Source organism: Pyxicephalus adspersus, chromosome 4, assembly GCF_032062135.1.
Source record: "Pyxicephalus adspersus chromosome 4, UCB_Pads_2.0, whole genome shotgun sequence".
In the NCBI taxonomy this organism is placed as follows: Eukaryota; Metazoa; Chordata; class Amphibia; order Anura; family Pyxicephalidae; genus Pyxicephalus; species Pyxicephalus adspersus.
Genome location: NC_092861.1, coordinates 80,426,373 through 80,435,814, shown reverse-complemented (window position 1 = coordinate 80,435,814; position 9,442 = coordinate 80,426,373).

Sequence of the window (9,442 nt, the reverse complement as noted above, 5' to 3'; positions counted from 1 at the left end):
TTATGCATGGTAGTTTGCACAGTCAGTAGCTAGAATAAATGATAAATGCTGGCAATCTTTGAAGGTTACAGTTAAAGGCAGAACTGAACTGTGAACTCACGCACCTACTTGTGCATAGGGATAACTAGCCAACTTCAAATACTTTCACACGCACCCTAACCCTCTTAGTGAGATGCAGAGGCTTTGTAAATCCTCTCCACTATATCAGCTTTTGTGCAGGAAAACCAGATGACGAAACTTTATCCAATTTGTAATGGAACCATCCTATTGTACCCAAAAGTTAAAAGCCCATTGTGTTTCTGTATTTTTCAGAAACACCATGGTTGAGGTATCTGTTAATATGCATACTTTGTGAGTAGCTCATGCCTTCGGTTTAGTGATGAGATTTAGAAGGCTCAACCAAGCCCAAAAATTACAATTTAAAATGCATACAGGCAGCACAACCTAGTTTGCTTTTTGTTTATTTAGTTCTGAAATGTACAAAATCCTACTTTACGCAGTACAGCTATTGTAAGAAGATGAAACCTATTACAGTGGAAAAGATACTGCTGACATGTCCTTGCCCCCAGCCTTTTGATTAAACATTGAAGGAGCAGAAGCAGACTTATGAGTTTATCTCTCTACTTATATGCCCCATTGCAACTTGTAAATGGGAACAATTGTATTGCTAATGCTCAAAAGTGCTGACTACTAATATTCTGACATGCATAGGTTAGTAGGATTTACAGCTACAGACTGTTAGTGCTACTGGACAACAGAAGGAAAAAAGGCCCTAGACCCCAATGGAGGTACGGTAATTGCTACTTATACAGTTCAATCAAATTATTCAGCTTTGCATTTAAAATAATGATAGATTAAATCCATTCTAGTTATGAAATAAATAGGAGGTAAGTAAAAGTACTTCCAAAGGTCTACAAGATCTATAGAATTTGACTTTTTGTTGGAGGTACACTTTAAAGTGACTTAAAGTAAAAGAAAAGTGGACAGGATACAAACCAAGATCAGTAAAAACTGAACAACAGGCTACCAATTTAAAAGACATAATGGAAGTCAAGGATTTAAGCCAATATTAGAGACAGTAGGACAATGAAGGTACCAAATAAGGAGACTGTTCTCTTGTTAACAGATGTTCAGCCAAAGGTTGAACCAATGGTTCTCCATGGAGTAATAAGGTAACAAGTTCCATTTTTAAAGATTCAAATGAAAAATCCCCTGGTTGTAAAAGAATGAAATAAAATAAATAGACAAACATTTTAAAATGCCCAGAAAGGTGCCCTTGCACCTCCTGTCCAACACCTCGGAAGAATTAAAAGGACAAAATGCAAGGATGTGGAGTACAATGAGAGTCAATGGTAAAGGGAGCATCTGCAGAGGCTGGCAGGTGTGTGGAGCAGGTTATTGTAGACCACTGGACAGAAAACAGACACAGGAAGACCAGGGTTGGGGCAGGGGCCATAATTTAGGAGAATATTTAAACCGAGGGGGGTAGCGGTCTGGCAGTGACGTTGCTAATTCAAGAAATAAAACAGAAGTCGAGAGTTCACAGCCAAAGTTAGTAACAGCCAAGTGGCAAAGGGAGAGGTCACAACAGTCATGAAAAGTATCAAGAACAGCTCACAAGGCAAGTTGGATATACACTAGAAAGCAAAGCAGTAAGTCAGGCCACAGGTTAACATAAACTACAAAATGACCACTCAACAATCCCTCCATGCAATGTTCTCTTTTTTTTTATAGGCTTCTTGGCGCTTCTGAATGCTGAGCACATTGCATGAATGAGCATGTACATTGAACCAGACCATCTTTACAATGCCGAGGAGTGAGCATCTTCATAGCTTTGTTTGAATTTGTAGAGTTAATCCTAGTGAAAGACTTTATTTATGATTATATCATTTCTGATTTTGTTTAAAATAAGTTTGTCGTGCAGTTAAGACCTTGTGTATAGCTTGGGCATAGGATCCAAGTAGCTCCATGGGTACACAGGTATTTCTATGTACCAGAAGGTCCCGTATTTCAACTCTGTTATTACAGTAGGCACTTTTTATAGATCATGATCCCTTTAGGTAATGTCTTGAGAGTTCCTTGTGATCTGGCCCCTCAGAAATGCACAACAAAGAACACTGTGCTACCAAACACTAAATATCTTAAATCCCAGTACTATCAAAACCCGCCTTTGCTCACAGCATTTTTATTCTAAGTCTAGCTTTGAAAATAGAACTTGCAGCAAGAACTCTTATGACCTACATGAATAAAATTCACTTGAATGGATAATACATTACTGGATATTTTTTTAATATATATTTTGTCAGCTGATTGGTATTGTAGAATGCAATCCAGACAGATATCATGCAAAGTCTTCTTCTCTTTCTCAACCTTCTTAACATGAAGGAACACTTAAAATAACTTTCACATCTCAGGGAACCCCTTCTATAAATACTATCCTTAGCTTAGAGATTGGTCTTAGACAGGAAGAAATGTCAATTACTTTGCTGGCCAGTGGGAAGAATGTCACTCTACAAATAGGCAAAAAGATGATTGATGTCAGTTATAGTGACCCAAGTGAAGCCGTTTCATAGAAGCCATTTTGTTCATTAAATGCCTGATGCTTATTATAAGTTAGATAATAACATTAAAAATGAAAATATGTCTGGTTGATATAGGCAGCTACAAAAAACATTAATAAATTTATTTGCTTTATTTTATAACTTGATAAAGCAACCTATATTATTGGACAATAAACAGTGGTATATCTCATAGTTCTAAAAATAGATAATGATACATAAATTGCAAAACTTGAGCTTTGCACTTGCAAGGTGCCTATACGTGGATCAATTATTAGCCAAGTGGTTTTAGAACAGATAGCAGCATCAGATCCAACCCCAATATCCATGGTGTTACCGTAAATCATACCTCCTACAAAATTTCATTATATGCAGATGATGTACTGCTTACATTGACACAACCTACCACCACCCTCCCAAATTTGTGGTCTGAACTTGGTGCCTTTAGTACTGTCTCGGGCTATAAGGTGAACTCCTCGAAATCCGAGGCCTTACCCTTATATATACCCCCCTCACAACTCTCAGCGTTAAAAAATAGTTATTCTTTTATCTGGCGGGAGCGCTCCTTAAACTATTTGGGCACCCACATAACAGCTACATACACTCAGCTATATACTTGCAACTTCCCCCCATTGTTCCAGGAACTAAATGCCTACTTGAATAAACGGAAGGGACATTCATTGTCGCTCTTGGGGAGAATTGCGTCAGTGAAGATGATGCTATTGCCCAAGCTCCTATATTTGTTTAAAAACCCTCCCGGTTCAGGTCCCTCTCCCTACCTTGAAGAAGTTACAGGCTAGCATTTTGAACTTAATCTGGGCTTACAAATGTTACAGACTTTCAAAGTCGGTGGTTTGTACACCTAAAGCACTCGGAGGTATGGGGGCTCCGGACCTGATAAAATACTATGTGGCGATGCATCTTCGCTACTTACCCTCCTGGACTATGTTAGTCTCCCCCAGTGTATGTCGGAAGTTGGAGGAAGCTTGGATTTCCCCACTTCATCCTAATGTGATGCTTTGGAGCTCCTCCTGTTTACTGCCCGAGAGGGATTTGCTGTCCCTGATGGTTTTTATGAGGAATATCTGGAGAACTTAAAATTCTAAGTACAATCTTTCCTTTCGGGGCTCTGTGCTTACATCTATCATACGAACCCCTCTGATACCTGACAGCTTAGCTAGAAATATGTGGCAGCCATGGCAAGACCGGGGGCTTTTTCATCCCTGAAATGTATTACATCCAGTGGAAAAAAGATTGCTTTCCTTTTAGGAGTTGCAGGAAAAATTTGATCTCCCTCAAACATCCTTTTTTGCTTACCTACAGATTAGACATTACATACAATCACTCCACTCTGTGCCCAGATTCACTGAAATAACTCCTTTTGAGAGAATTTGCATTGGCGGTCCATTTTCTAAGGGCCTCATTTCCTCTTCTTCCTTCTTCCGCAGGAATCGGCAAGGGAGGTATCTGGCAAATTTGTATACATGAGTACCTGGGAGAGTATTTTGGGCGGTGCCCTGGAGCAGGATACATGGTCCACACTGTGGGAAACAGCAAATAAAAGCTCAATATGTACGCTTTATAAGGAAAGTCTTTACAAGATTTTGTTCCGCTGGTACCATACGCCGGCGGCGTTACACCGCCTGTTTCCGGAGGTAGATCCGGCTTGCTGGTGCTGCGGGTCCCAATATGGGACTCTGGAACATATTTTTTGGTCCTGTCCCCTTATTCAGGGCTATTGGGGGAGAGTCAATGCACTAATTGGGGACGTGACTCAACAACGATTGGGGATTGCCCCTTATGAACCTCCCCAAGTCCGCCCGTCAGCTTTTTACACATATTTTAGTGGCTGCTCGTACTCTAATCTCCACCAAATGGAAATCCAGACTGCCCCCCTCTATGGAGGATTTGTATGCTCCTATTCAAGACATACGCCTGATGAGGTACCTCACTGCCCTCCTCTGAAACAGGGTTGCGATATTTGAACAGATATGGGAACCTTTAGATGCCTACTATACCAGTCTACAGGTTTAATATGTTGCTGGTTCCAGACGCCACTGTGCTTCCTATCCACCATTGTTTGTATCCCCCACTTCTTCCCCCTCCTATTCCCCGGCTTAGCTTCGTTTTTTCTTTCTGACTCATTTCTTGTTTTCTGTTGTTTATTTATCTGTTGTTTCCGTATTTTTATAGTCTATGGGGTTTGACAGGCCGGTACAGTACGGCCACTGTTTTTTTTACTGTTACTTACGCCAGAGTTTTATGTACCCTTATCGGATGTACCTATCACCCTGTATGCTGTGTTTTGCTGTATAAGCCTGGTTGTCTTTGAAAATGTTCTAAAAAATTCAGTTTAAAAAAAAAAAAAAAAAAAAAAGAACAGATAGCAGCAGTTCAATTGTGTATGGGAAGATGTTCAACTTCAAATCCCAATCCTTACTTGGATGGAAAAGCTAGCTGCATAATGGCAAATCTATTCTAATAAGTGTATTTTACTCTCTGTTGGATTGCTGTAAAATAATAATTTGTATCTATAAAACTGTTTTGTGTACTTAGTTTTCCTAGTGTATTTTTTCTCTTTTTTAACCCTTTTTTTAACAGAAAAGGGTGAAACGCCTCCCCTTTTGCCATGGGAGAAATCAGGTGCTCTGTGGAAGGAAAGGTGAGTGTGCGTTTTTTGTTTTTGGTTTAGTTCCGCTTTAAGTTATTCCAAACATTATCACTACTGGCTTCATGTAGCATTCTGAGTTGTCTGCAGTAGCTAATGGTAGCCTTTATCAGAAAAGATAAATGTCAAAGGATATGCTGGCAGGTGTACAGAGCAAAGTTGGATAGGGACTTGGGTGCTAGACAGAACATTACTAGATTATGCTATCTTAATTGGTAGAAGTTATAGGAATAATAAAAAAGACTAACTTCACTAAAGAAAAAAAAATTAGTACTGTATTTTAAAGCAACAAAAAACATTCAATATTTCAGAGTACTTTGATTTATTGTTCAGGCCTACAGAAAAGGCTCCATCTCTCACAAATTAATGTGTGCACAAACCCAACTTGGTCTTACTGAATCAACAAAAAACAGTTTATTTTGTATGCATGTTGGTTGCATCAACAAAATCAAGAAACATTGAGGCAAAATCTTTATATATATATATATATATATATATATATATATATACAAATGAATCAAATACATATTGAAATCTGCTTCTAGAATATACTCCTCACTCCACCAAACTTTGAGGGAAGGAAGGAGCAGGACCAAGGTCAATACAAACTTAGCAGGTGGTCTAACCCTTCACTACTTTATCTTTGCCTTTTAAAAGCACTTTAGGATTTGGTAATTCCTTCATTTGCATACATTATTTTATTTTTAGCATTAGTAACCAAGTCCATGTTTATACCTACATTTGAAAACTCCTTGATTGTATATATCTTGAAATAAAATAATTAAATAACTAGTACAATGGCTCGAAAACACATTCTGTTAGTTTGTATGTCTTTACTGATATTGTGTATACCAACTTTTTGTTATATTGTTTTCATTCACTTCAAAAACAAAAAAAGAAAAAAAAACAGAATACAGCTATAACTATTGACTACTTAAAAAAATAGTTCCTATTTGGGTTAATTTAGAAAAGCATTACATCTTTATTATCATTTTTTTAATTTCCCTTCCCCTGCGTTGCCACCCAGTCACACACCCTTTAAAATGCACAGACATGTTCCACTTTTGTTATAATCAGTGAACATTTCCAAAAAAATCACAGGCTGCTCCTGCTGGAGTGGATAAAGTGTCTTGTGGAAGTATTCACCCCCCTCTGTGTTTGTCATATTTTATTACACTACAACCTGGAATTCAAATTGATTTTCATTTGGATTTTATATAATGAACATAATAATATAATCTGCACATATGCATATGAATTCATCTCCTTTGCTAACTTCCCTTTACCCAATAGGTCTGTGTGATGAAAACACTTAAAAAATGATGGCACCTCAAAACAGACCTCAGGAGCATCATGTGGCTATGATTTTAGGTAAAATGGACATTAGTTAGAAGGAGTGGGAGATCTAACATTTGGCTGGAGATCAGCTTTAAAACTCGCTGGACTAAATAAAGCAATTTATCTATAACATATATTTATTAACACTTTCCCAGCTTGATTCCCCAGTCTCTTGTACTATCCACAGATTGTTTTTCATAGCACTTTAGTAGCTGTTAAGAAAAGAGACAGCCAGCAAAATTTGAAACTGGTTCAATTTGTCTAGTAAACCTGACATGGATCCATTGCTGGGAGCTACCACACCTACCTCACCTCTACCTCTTGGTTCATTTCCATTGCATGGGTTTAGGCAAGTATGCGTTTTCACAGAAGAGTGCATGTTCTTTGAAACATACTTCTAATAACCTATTTTCATTTTACATTCTTTTAGTATACATTTTGTAACACTGTATTTAACAGTGAACTTGTCATGACAGAAATGGTGGCTGCTTTCTCAAAGATGCTTCTGTAAATGCTGACTGCTGACTTTAGGAGGAAATCTCAGCAATGGCTGCCTCAATGTTTCCCTTGTGACACTTTTTTTAAAAACTGTTTACACAGTTGTCCAGGCTCTTCTCCTCTACTAAAATTGCTTACTTGATTTCACTGCACACAGTAAGCCTTCCACAATGTGCATTAGAAGCTTCAAGAAGTAATTTAGTGTCTACCTCATTTTCAGTTCTTTTAATTCTGGAGACTTAGAATCACATGTGAAGTAATACCACAGCTTCCTGGTTTTAGAAAGCTAGGATTAGCACCCTGTTGGCCCCTCCCACCAGCCACAATCTGTACTGAAAAACACAAAGATATGAAATATGTAATGAATGCAGAAATGCCTTCTTTGATTTTTATTAGCGCATTGGTAACAGGGGAAAGGTGGATCTCGGGAAGACAAAGCATAAGCAGAATAAATCTCATCTTTCAAGTATTTCCCCTTTTGTCACACCCCAAATCATAACATTTTAACAATGCTTGTAAAACTCTTATGAAGCTTTTCTGCTTTTTTCAAGTGATTTAATTCACTTTGGAGGTTTAATGGAGCTGTAAAACGCAAAATGCTGCAGGTTAACAACACATTGCAACATAGCATGTTAGTAGGTTAAATGTCCTTTAACCATTTGTTTTAGGTATAGTGTAACACAATACTCACAATAGTGGAACAAGAATACTCCACCCGATTCCCATAATGCAGCAGTGTTTGCCCACGTGGACTGTCACCTCAGCACTATCACACGGGGGAAACATTATATATATATTATATATATTTATTATTATTTACTTATATTTATAAAGCACCAACATATTACGCAGCACTTTAAAAAGTCTGTGGTCATCACTAACTGTCCCTCACAATTTCAAATCCCTACCATAGTCATATTGTAATGCGCCTGGGCACACAAACCACAGCCAACTCCAAAAGTCCTTTTATCGAGTTTTATTGTAGTCATAAAACAAGACAGGGTATTTACAGAAATAAAGTCCCAAGCGTAGTACAGGAGGGTAAGGCAAAGGCAGGTCACAAACAATCCGAGGTCAGGACAGGCAGAGTTCAGGCAAAAGTCAGGTATCAGACCAGGTCGCTATTATAATGACAATTAGAGAAACGTTAACCAACACAAAGAACGCCCCCAAGCACACTGTGTACACAGAGGCTTATAGCGGGCAATGGTGTACAGGACAGGTTCTCCTTAAATGGCCAGAGTGACCAATAACCTTGCGCCACCTGGCGCCAATTGATTGGAGAGTAACTGAATCCCCTGCGGCCGATTGGCCACAGGAAATTTAAACTAACTATGTCCCGCCCCGCGGCAGCCAAGTGCCACGCCCTTGGGGGGTACAAGATGCACATGTGGTAGCGTGCGCACCTCTTCCCACAGCACCCCTGGGATGTGCACTACTTTGCACATTCAAAGGAGTGCTGAGAACAGGACTTTCTGTAATCACGTCCATAGAGATGCAAGGGATGCCGCTTGGACGAACAGTAGTTTGGCCAGGATGGATCCCTCCGCCTGCAGAGAGAGACACGCTGCAAGCAGGGCAGCAGCCTCGGCCATGCTGTCTGCTGCAGCAGCGTCTCCCTGTGCGGCTGGGATCCCCAGGGACGCCGTGGGCTCGCAGGACCGGTAAGTTCCTTACACATGTGGTATGAGTACTATTTTAGTTAACTTTCTACGTGCATGTATTTTGTACTAAAATGTAGGCACCATTTAAGTGAATGTTAATACATCTTCAGTGTGAAGTAAAAAAAGGCACACTGTGGTATAGATCCACTGAACAGTGTCAGTCAGGTACCATTGTTTCTTCAGAAATGCTTGGAGTATTATTTTCTTGTGAACTCTTTGTCTGGAGTTTTGCAGCACAGCATCCAGCAGTAGTCAGCCATCATACTTTCATTCCAGACACCTTGGTAGCAGTGCTGTCACGGTCCCTTCCGTGACTGAAGTTTGAGGATCTGTCAGACAAGCTGCATGTGAGGTTATCTGACAGTCTCTTTGTTTTTACTTGTTTCTGTGTTGTTGTTTGTAATGACCACTCCCCTTGTATCAGGTGCAGCTGGTGGTCATTACTGCTCCTACATTTAGTCTGGCCTCACACTTCATGCTGTGCGGTTGATATTCACTGCTGGGTTGTGCTTGGGTTCCTGTTTATATCTGCTATAAGTTGCTTTACTTTTGGTGTTTTGTGGTTATTTAGTGGTTTACTAGGCCTCAGGGAGACACTAGGTCCTTCATAGGGGAAGGAACCAGCAGTCTCAAGCCAGACACTACTGCTAGGGCTGTACAGGGCTAGTAGGGACTAGGTTCCTGTGTATGAGTATTCCCACCATCAGGGGATACAC